Source organism: Oryctolagus cuniculus, chromosome 10 (genome assembly GCF_964237555.1).
Source record: "Oryctolagus cuniculus chromosome 10, mOryCun1.1, whole genome shotgun sequence".
Classification (NCBI taxonomy): Eukaryota; Metazoa; Chordata; class Mammalia; order Lagomorpha; family Leporidae; genus Oryctolagus; species Oryctolagus cuniculus.
Window position 1 is genome coordinate 115,783,219 of NC_091441.1, and position 11,057 is coordinate 115,794,275.

Sequence of the window (11,057 nt, forward strand, 5' to 3'; positions counted from 1 at the left end):
ATAACACAAAGTATGAAATAAATATCAAAGAGTCCACACTAATGTAAATAAGTTACAGAATAAAAAGGAAGCACAGGTGAAGAGATAGGTCTTCCTTAAAGATCTCCAAACGAACAAACAAAAGAATGCAAAGAACACACAGAGAATGGGATAGGAGCTTTAAGAAGGCCCAGCAAGATGGAAGACAAGCACAACCCTTTCAGTGAGCATTCTCAAGAGACAACAAACACAGAACTGCCTGTCTGTCTGGATGACCAGTGGTTCTTCCTGCAAAAGGGATGTCCCTGACACATCAGACCTTTCTGGTTCGTATTCCCACGTCTTCTGGCTCGCAGCCTACCAGAACTTATTACCTTTTTATTCTATGCCACTTCTAAATTAGGTAGAAAGGTTGACATGCGGGAAATACAAGACACAAAACACCCAGAGACTGATGAAATCTCATTTTTGTAGACCCTGACACTTTTACAAGAATTGCTTTCTTACTGCTCCAGGAAGCAAATCCTTGAAGACTAGCTTTTCTGTACTACTTGCTATGAAATTACAGGTCGTAACTTTTCTGGGTCAAAACAAAATTAAATCATTGCTATTCACCTGTGCAGAAACCGGGGATCTCTTTTGCTAAAAACTGTACTTTATGCTAATTTTAAAATTTAAGTTTGTATATGTACGGTCATAATTTTAAAAGTTTCTAATGAAATACCGAACAATTGTTTCACCCATAATGAACGTGCCTTTACAAGTCAAATAAATTGCTTTTTAATACCAAAAAAAAGATTTCCAAACAATACTTGACATATGGATACTGCCCCCTGCAGGAAGGGAACTGTATGAGGGGAACTCAAACTCTGCCCTCTTTGTCATGATCTTCAGTAAACCTAAGAGTATTCCTAAAGAAGAGACCTTTTTTTTTTTTTTTCTAAACAGAAGACAAGGAGTGTTTAACAGAAGTATCTTTTTCCTCATTCCACAGGCACATAGTAGATACTTAGTAAATACTCGTCAAGGATGAATGCAGAGACAGAAACCGGTGGTGGGAGGCAAGGAACTGGGAATGAGGGAAGAGAAACCAGGAAATAACTCCCAGGTTTCTTTTACCAGCGCAGTGTGCGGTGAGGAGAAAGGTGGCTGGTATCCTCACCCTGGGCCCCGTCAGCCTGCAGGACGGAGGCAGCGCATCAGTTCCGCATCCGTGCCCCGCTGCTCAGTTCGGTGTCAGCCGCACAGAGGAGCGAACCAACATCCAGACCCCATCCTCCCTTAGTGTCCTGCGTACAATGGCCCAAAGCACTGCCCTCTGAAGGGCTGTATTTGCATTACTGTAACTCTGACAAAAATGGGGTCAGGCTGTCACTGCTGTTCTCCACCTCCAGTCGCTGCAGCAGCGGGTGACGGGGACCCCATTCTGCTGACACGGCAAACGCTGCTCCACTTCCTCCTGCAGATGAGGCAGCAGTCTCCACCCACGCTCAGAAAAATCTCTGAAAACGCACTGTCTTATCAGATTATGACGGCCTTTTTTCAAAGATATTCTTTAAAAATATTTGGTGCCTTCTCTGTCATGTAAGATTTTATTCCTAACACTGAAGCCGTCTCTTTGTAGATGCACTTTCCTGACTTAAATGTGAACAGACAGACTCCTACTTCACTCAGTACAAACGGATCTCCCTTCAGGAAACTCAAGATGCCTTCACTGGAGATTCTGTCTTCTGCAGGGAGGGCCAGTGTCTGGGGAATTTACAGAAATGGGGCTTACCCAGAATGTTCTGAGGACTGCCTCTTACTGCACGAATGGCCTCAGGCTAACAAGTGTCTGACCCCTCTGTGGCTTAGGTGCTTTTTTAAAAAAATCTGAATCACGGCTGGCACCGTGGCTCAATAGGCTAATCCTCTGCCTGCGGCGCCGGCACACCGGGTTCTAGTCCTGGTCGGGGCACTGGATTCTGTCCCGATTGCCCCTCTTCCAGTCCAGCTCTCTGCTGTGGCCCGGGAGTGCAGTGGAGGATGGCCCAAGTGCTTGGGCCCTGCACCCCATGGGAGACCAGGAGAAGCACCTGGCTCCTGGCTTCGGATCAGTTCGGCACGCTGGCTGCAGCGGCCATTGGAGGGTGAACCAACAGTAAAGGAAGACCTTTCTCTCTCTGTCTCTCTCTCTCACTGTTCACTCTGCCTGTCAAAAAAAAAAAATCTGAATCACAGGGAATAACAGCACCTACTCCACAGAGCTGCAATGAGGGTAAGTGAGATAACACTGGCTGTGAAAGGGCAGGCCCATCATTAATGCCTGAGAATCCCCAGTGAGGGCCGGGCCTCCCGTGTCTGCATCTGCATCTAACTTCTGCATGATTCTGACATGGCAGTCCAGGCCGTGGACTTGAGTCTGGGGAGCATTAGAAACGGTAGTCTCAAAGACCAGAGGAAGAAAACTAATTCTCGTTGGGGCTATTTTTCAGTGCCGTGAACACCCTGGACTGCCTCTGTGTCTTCCCACGCATCTCAGGACAGGGGTCATGCACCACAAGCAGCAGCCAGAAATGCAGATGCTCGGGCCCCTCCCCAAAGGCTGAACTGGGGTGGACATCTCCACAAGAGCCCAGGTGACTCCCATGTCCACGGGACTTTCAGAAGCACTGCTGGGCTCTTCCACCCTCTACAGCCGTGGTCCTCAAATGGGGCGTACTTCGACGTCACCCAGGGAGCCTGCTAATACACTGCTGCCTGGGCCCCACCTCCAGGGGCCTAGGGCCCAGCCCGGGTCTTAGTTGTTGTGGAAGATTCCCTGGACGCTTCTAACGTGTATCCTGGTTGCAAACCCTTGCTTGAGAGTCTGCTCTAGACTTCTCAAAGCATGGGCCACCCAGAGACCAACTGCATCAGCACTACCTGGAGGCTTCCAGGACCTGCACAGCCCCCAGCAGGGACACCCAATCCCATGCCAGACTCTCTAAGCACCAACAGCTGCAAGTTCAGTGGACACCCAGGATGTGTAGGCATGCCATCACTGCAGCACTGTGGCCCAGAACTCAAGAGGGAGAAGGAGACTTGCTTAAAACAGTGTTCATTGTACCCTATGGTTTCCCTTAGGGCAACTGTGATTATTTGTTGAGCCACAGTGGGTTCTTGATCCAAAGGCTCCATAGATTATAAACTGCCCTTTCAAACTTGATAGTGAAAATGAGAAGGAAATGCCACCAGATTAAATACATTTCACGACTATGAGGAGTCTCTGACTTCAGAAAAGGCACACATGAAGAAAAAGCATTGTAGGAGGGGCAAGTATAAGACAGCTTTGCCATCCGTTCCCCTGCTGGTCTGGCTCTGGGTGGGCAGGAGCCTCTGTCACATGCACTCTTCCAAACCTAGGACCTAGCACAGCACCTGAAGCCCAGCAGCTCCCCAGTGAACAGAGAACTAGGAAGCTTCTTCAGAACCCACTACAGGGACCCCGTCCCCTAACCCCAGCACCAGGGATGGGGATTGGGGGGGAGCCAGAGGGGAGAAGGGAGTCTGAAAGGCAGAGACCTGAGGCTGACACACAGAGCCCCCGACGGGGCACCCTGGCAAGTTCATTTTCCTTGCCTCTCGCCTGTCTCAGCACTACAGGTTCTCCAAACACGAACTCGCCTGGGTAGGATGGAAGCTGGCTCTGAAGGAGCGTTTCACACGAGAAGCAAGAGGATTCTGGGAATGCGATGCCCAGCCCGGGGCTGCCTCAGCATCAAGGAGTGGCCTCCCTGGAGCTCTTCTGGTCCCATGGGCCACCAGCTGCCACTCTGCCACTGGCAGCTCTGCCCCATCCTGGCTCCGCTGGCCATGGTGACAGCATCTGACAGATGAACTGCACCTACGAAGCTGTCATCGCTTCCTTTTATTCCATTTGCAACTCTATCCACGAAGCCAGCAGGGAGTGGAGGGGAGGGGCCGTGTCTTCCTCAGCAGTACCCCAAGAGCTCACGGGGAGAGAACTGCCCGCTGCGGGGAAGGAGGTGTGTTCTAATTCTGCCGGGGGAAGTTCCTTCCTCACCTGCAGGATGGATGAATCAGATCATTTCCTCTCAAAGGATTCCCTCAGGCTCCAGAAGCAGAGAACTTTCCGAGAGTATGAAAGAGAAAAATGTCCTGGGCAGGTCACAAACAACACAGATTCCATTAACAACTCGTCTTACGTGGCCTAGAGGCCACTCAGCAGGTTTTCTGGGAAGCACCGAGGCGGGATCAACCCAGAAAACGCTATTCCTACACTGAGGCTGGGCTCTCGGGAAAGGTCCTGCGTCACTCACCCGCCACATGACCTTCAGCGTTTACTTGATCTCTCTACCACTGAACTTCTCACCCACACGGTGACTCTTGCTTCTATTTAGCACACAGCTTGGGAACAAGCCAAGCACTTAACAAATGATTACTATGACAACAACATAAATACACTCTACACTCTCCAATCTAATTTCACTGATGCTCTGGTCAGTTCAGTTCCGCACCGCTATATAGTTAACTGCCTTCAGTTTCAAGGATACGGCTAATGAGGTGGCAGAGATGATAAGGGGATAAGTTCTAGTGCATCACAGATTCTCTCATTTCTAAATGCAGACCTGTGACTAAGCGGTTTCTAAATTATAAAAACTAGAAGGCTGTAGCAGATGCTCTAAGTAGATAGCTACTTTCAAAGAATGAATGTAGTTCTGACACGGGGTGCAAAGGCAGTGGGGAAAGACGGTATTAAGAAAAATAAGGAATCTTTTTTTTGAGCAGAAAAGACTAAGTTTCTTAGAGCATCCTGACCTAAGATGAGCAATACAGAACCGGAACAATCTGCTAAAGAGGAAATCTATCACTTAGCCACAAAGGGAGGTCAGCTGAAGACGCTGAGAGCCTGCTCTCCCACCCGGATTAGGCGCGCACAGGGCAGAAGGCAGGAAAACGACAGGGTCCACACCACGTCTGTCATTCCTTGATGACTCAAAAGTAACTCTGATGTCTTTAAGTGCTTTCAGACCCAATTCAGGAGCCTCAATCACGACAGGAATCATTTGGGACAACACCAGGTAAACCAGCTTCACACTAAGGGTACAGAGAATTTATTTTCTTAATGGCATTCAGAAATAACCACTGGCTAGGAGTTCTGAGTTCTGAACAGGCTTTACTGCAAATTAATTGTGTGAACTTGGGAAAATTACTTCCTTTTATAATGCAAATGAGCAGAAAGGCATAAAACATAATTTAAAAATAAAATACTTTGTTTAGAAGGTTTATGAATACAAGTTGCTGAGGCGGGACAGTTCTGTTTGGGTTACAGTCAGTCCACCAAGTGAGGTGCTAGAAGAAACACAACGTGAGAGCAAAGAGAGGTTGGCTGACTTCAGCTTGAGAGCTTTCAAGAATGCTTTCATGAAACGTGTCTATCTGACAAATAAATGACTGCTAGATATTATTCTAAACACTTGATAACAAGACATATACACAGGAGATTAAGTGTTTAAAAAGTATGGGGAAAATATTCAAAGGCCTAATGCACTTTAAGGTCACAGTTGCCACCATGCAGACAGATCACTAAGTGAAGAAAGAGCCCTGTCAACAGCTTAGGAATTGTTGCTCCTTTGCCATTTATGCACAGAATTAAAAAAAAAAAAACACGCAAATAAAAAGGCCAAGGCAAAACATTTCCCAGACGGTGTTCTCCAATAAGTAAGTGCTCTGAAACACGCAGGAGACTCAAGCCAGCTTTTCCAAAGGAATGGAGATGGGACAGTATCCTGGGCTGCTTTTGACATGAACACAAGAATTGCCCCTGGAGCTGACTACCTGTCACGGCAACGCAGCACCACTGCGACCAGTAAGTGGAACCAACATCTCACTGAGGGATACAGATCCTAAATCAGCTGTGTAAAGATGCGTCTGTCACGGCAACACAGCACCACTGCGACCAGTAAGTGGAACCAGCATCTCACTGAGGGATACAGATCCTAAATCAGCTGTGTAAAGATGTGTAACGTCCGATGCTGGGAGGGTGTGAGTCTGGGGACGCTGACAGCTGCGAGCACTCCTGTGTTACCACTGGCTCGTCCAAGCTGGCACAGTAGACTGTTCCCATCTCTTCTCAACCCCGGCTTCTGGGATTTCACCTTGGGTGCCCGCAGCTGGCCATGGCTGGAGTGCTGGCACCACGGAAATGAGCAAGCTCTACAGAGCTGGCTGTTAGGAGCTTACCAGTGAAATCACTGGGTGTAAACCTAAAAATGCCCAAGCTCTTTAACCCAGCAACTCCTCATCTAGAGAGCTAGCCTTCAGGCGAGGAAAGACGGGAAGAACTTCACACACAAAGCAGCTCCTAAAAGGGAAGAAGTGTGACAGACTGCTATGCAAAAGCATCATAAACGATAGTGTCATGCATAAAGGATGCAGATGTACAGTGTAACACTCACCACACTGCAAAGTTATCCAGGACAAGAGACAACATAATCTTCACTTCACGAAGATTAGAAGGAGATACTCAGACACAAAACATTTACCCAGAAAAAATCCAAGGACCTACAACAGCTTAAGAACTTTTTGAGATTTCAAGCATGGAGAGAAGCAGATAGAAATAAAACCAATGAACCACATCTAGTACAGTTCACTTATCTGCCAGTATTCCCAAAACAGCCACCGGCTGGTCGCACAGCATTTCGCAAACCACGGGCGCTGAGCCACGTGTGACTTGGAAAGCATTCGGGCACCACAACTAGGGTTTTCCAAGATGGCAAAACAGAATAACATTCTGTGAAAGTTTGTTTCAGCTCTATGCTTGTGCACACAGTCAGACACAGGAGCAACAGTACTGAGTGGCAGTGCCACAGCGTTCGTAACTGGAAGTCAGGCCGAAAGAGCCGGCAGGAAGAAACCACGGCAACAGCTCCACGCCATCCCAGAAATGGAAGGAAACCAGTCACAGAAGACAGCACCAATAATGAACGACCAAAGCTTCCCGGGCGGACCAGGGCTGCCAACCTGGAGAGGGGCTTCCCTCGCAGGGCAGCCACTCCTCAGTTCTTTAAGTTTTTTGAAAATCAAATGGATACGAGTTTGCTTTTCTTTGGCAAAGACACAGTTGGCTGCATGAATCAGGGCCTCAACACTTCATTTTTATGGAACAGCTGCAGCCTGAGGGTAATCCAAACAAAACTTTTCTCGAACAGACAAACTATTCTAAGAAAATACGGTGGAAACAATGACACCATGTGAGTACAACTTCATGAGGCCTGTCTGTACCCCTCATCTCTCAGTCCTCACCCCACCCCGAGAGGAGGGTGTCCTTTCCGTGTGCCTGTACAGGATGAAGACGCTGAGGCCCGGAGGCTCCGTGCACACAGAGGCTGCTGCGCCCGGATGGCTGCCTTCCTGCTCTGCCACAGCAAGCTCGGAGCGAGGGCACAAAGGCCCTGCTCCCTCTCCTGTCCTGAGAGGCATGCCGACAGGAGGCGGGAGCGAGAGGCTGCCATTCCTGAACCTCTTTTCTGTCCTCCTTGTCTGTCAAATGAGGCCAACACTGCGCCCTGGCAGCGGCTCACGACGCTGAGTGGTGACACCTGGGCACAGGGTCAGCCCTCAGGGCATGGCACGCACAGCGGCCGGCAGCTAGCGTGAGCTCCCTTGAGGCAAAGCCCTGATCCCTCAGAGCCAGCCCAGGCTCACAGGGAGTGGCATGAACAGTGCCACAGGCTGCCAAGGCCCCACTCTGACTGCAGACAGGGATGGCTCATTCCCCTCCTGACCTCAGCAGCCGACAGGCGCCCACCCAGGCAGGCTAACTCCTGTCCTCCCCTTCGTTTCCTGCAAGCCAGGATCCCAAACCCTCATGAATGGGTCACAGGGCTCTGTGAGTCCCGACATCAGATGCACAACTGCATACAGACATGCGTTTTTCTGAGGCCAGGAGCATGCTGCCACCAAATTCTCAAAGAGCTTTCTCATTTGTACCCCATCCCAAAGTAAGAACCACTGCTTTGGGGACAACACTGTGGTACTGCAGGTTAAGCTGACACACGCATCCAGTATTGGAGTGCCACTTCAAGTCCTGGCTACACTGCTTCTGATCCAGCTCCTTGCTAATGGCCTGGGAAAGCAAGGGAAGATGGCCCAGGCATCTGGGGCCCTGCCTCCCATGTGAGAGGTCAGGATGGAGTTCTTGGCTCCTGGCTTCAGCTTGGCCCAACACTAGCTGTTGCAGCCATTTGAGGCATGACCCAGAGGATGGAAGATTCTCTCTGCGCGCGCGTGCGCGCGTGTGTGTGTGTGTGTGTGTCTCCCTCGCTCTGTAGTTCTGCTTTCAAAAAAATAAATCCACAAGTCTTTAAAATAGTAAATAACAATAAAAAAGAACCACTGCTCTAAACTGTCCATTGCAGACCACATCCATCCCCCACCTGTCAGACCACGCACCATGACCGTGATTCACTAGACGTGAACTACAGGTATACAGACAATCTGGGGAAGTCTCTGTAAACCACACAGCCTTACTCATACAGCAGAATGGCCACACTAAATATAACGAGCCAGGTAGAGCCGCTGACACGGAATGGAGATGCTCCCAACCCTGAGTGCCTGCACCTACTCTTCCATCATCAGGTACAATGGTGGAAACTGAACAGTATACCTGCCCTGGTGGAGTTCACATTTAAATGAGAAAAGGTGATATGATTCAAAGATTACCCAGGAAGATACAGGCCTTTAGCTCAGGAGTGAAGACACCACGTCCCAGACTGCAGTACCTGGGCTCAAGTCCCAGCTCTGGTCCTTGACTCTGGCTTCCTGTCAAGGCAGGCTCTGGGAGACAGCAGTGATGCCTCCAGCAGTCGGGTTCCTGCCACCAACACGGGAGATCTGGACTGCATTCCCAGCTCCTGGCTGCAGTTTTGCTCAGCTTCGGCATGTGGGGAATGAACCAGCAGACAGAAGTTCTTTCTGTCTGTCTGCCTCGCTCTCTTTAAATTACAAAAACAAAACAAAACAACCGTACTAGCTGCTGCAAAGAAGGGATGCACAAAGCTGTAAGAACCCATAAGAGGAGAAACGAACCTTTCAACACAAGTCAGTGAGGGTTTCCTGTGGCAATGACGAAGTTTATAGAAAGAAGGATCACTTAAGAGGGCAAAGGGGAGGCTGGGGCAGAGCGATTCCAGAGGAGAAAGGCTGTCTAGGCAAAAGTCCTGCAGCAGGGAAGCTGCCTCAGCAGCAAGTCCTGGAGCTGAATTAAGGAATTCAGCGCTACTCTCAGAGCACAGGCAAGAAGACAGTGAGGGGCTTCACTGTGGAAGTGGCAGAAGTCAGAGGACTTTGCCAAAAATCTGCTGGGGGTATCTTGGAGGAGGACATGGGGAGACTCATTCGGATGGCCCTGCAGCAAAGGGGATGGACAGTGACAGCAGCTTAGGTGGGCGTGATGGCAGAAGCAGCCAAGATGGCGGACAGAGAGAAGTCCAAGACACGAAACGCCCAGGGCACGCAGAGGGAACCGGAGGAGAGCACCCAGCACAAAGCCCCGATCTCTGGTTCACGTGACAGCGATGCCCGGAAGAGGACTGGCCTCGGGGTGCACACACCGAGATCACGTTGGACTTGCGGGGTGTGAAGTGCTGAGGACAAGCAGGCGGCTGCGTATAGGGGCCCAGGTCCAGAGGGAGGGTCAGGCTGGGGACAGAAAACGTCACATGTGTGGAGAGATGGGCACTGGACTCAGGGACACAATAAACTCACCCGGAGAGAACAGAAACGAAGAGAGAGAAACCCAGAGAAATCCAAACACTTCCGCCCCCTGCAGTGAGGACGCAAGGCTCACCGGGGAGCAGGGCCTTCCTGGGGGCTGAGGTGCTGGTGGTTGGAGGAGGCCAGGGATGGAGGGCCCGAGCCAGAGCACAACCGCTGTACTGCACACAGCCTGAAGGGGGTGCCTGTTTTTGGACGAGGGGGGTGAAAACCTCCTGTGAAATGTCCTGACTCAAGAAACACCGTAGAGCCATGGGGACCCGGCTGATGAGAGTGAGCTGGGCCGGCACAACAGAGGCAGGAACAACTTCAAGTCACGCCAAGTTACACAAAGTTCTGTTCGCTGGGCTTCTGCTCGAGGCTAACTTTCCCTGGAAGCCGTATCTGAGTACATCAGTCCACAGGGCCCTCTTCTGCCTCTCCACACCCCCGTCACGTGCTGCACCAGTGTCGGGCATCGCACTCCGTGTAAAGGATACAGAGTGGGGGGAAATCCGGTCTCTGTGCCACAGGTGTGCACAGGCAGACAGACGAGCAAACCAACCCGTGGGTGCAGAAGGAGGCTGCTACCAGAATGCAAAGGAGGGAGGCGAGAGGCTATGGGCAATCAGTCAGTGCTTCCTGGGGTGGTGATTGACAAGGGGACAGAGGGGAGACAGCTGGGGCAAGAGGAGGCACTGGGAGGGCAGAGCTGCAGCTAGGAGAGGGAATGCATCTTGGAGAACACCAGATGAGGCTGGAGTGACAGGCTGGGGCCAGATGTGAAGAGGCCTTGAATGCAGAGTGCAGTCAACAGGAACCCAGAGGAGTTTCAAACCAAAGAGTGACATCAGCAAGCGTGCAGGCTGGAAACCGTACTTGGGCAGCAGTGCGCCATGGCGAGAGAGGCCAGCCAGGAGACCAGGAACCCCTGAAGGCCACCAGTGGGCACAGCCGGGCGATGCTCTCTAGAACCAGCCAGGGCACTGTGTGCATCACTGCTCTGCTCCTCTCCTACCCACCCAGAACTTCCAGCGAACTGCCCACGAGTCAAGGCCTCCGCTGTCCAGGCCCCTTGAGGTCCTCTGAGAACAGGTCTGACTGCATCTCACAATTCCTGGCCCAACACACATGCTGAGGAATCACAACCTTTCCCGAGATACAGCCCCAGCCAAGTCACAGGGACGCTGTGCCTGGCCATGGCTGGCAGCTGGTCTCGGGGACAGGACACTGGAAACCCCCCCCAGGGATCTGATCATGGGAGAAAGGAAGCGGATGCATACTGAGCCCCTGCTATGTGTGGGCACCTCATTCACAGATCCGGGAGGAGGCAGTGCCGC

General features: G+C 51.0%; 1 protein-coding gene across 11 annotated transcripts in view; it reads right to left on the reverse strand.

Moving 5' to 3' along the window:
• The window catches only part of ATG7 (autophagy related 7), a 221,684-nt gene that overhangs the window by 166,465 nt on the left and 44,162 nt on the right, over window positions 1-11,057 (reverse strand). The gene's annotated exons all lie outside the window — the stretch shown is intronic.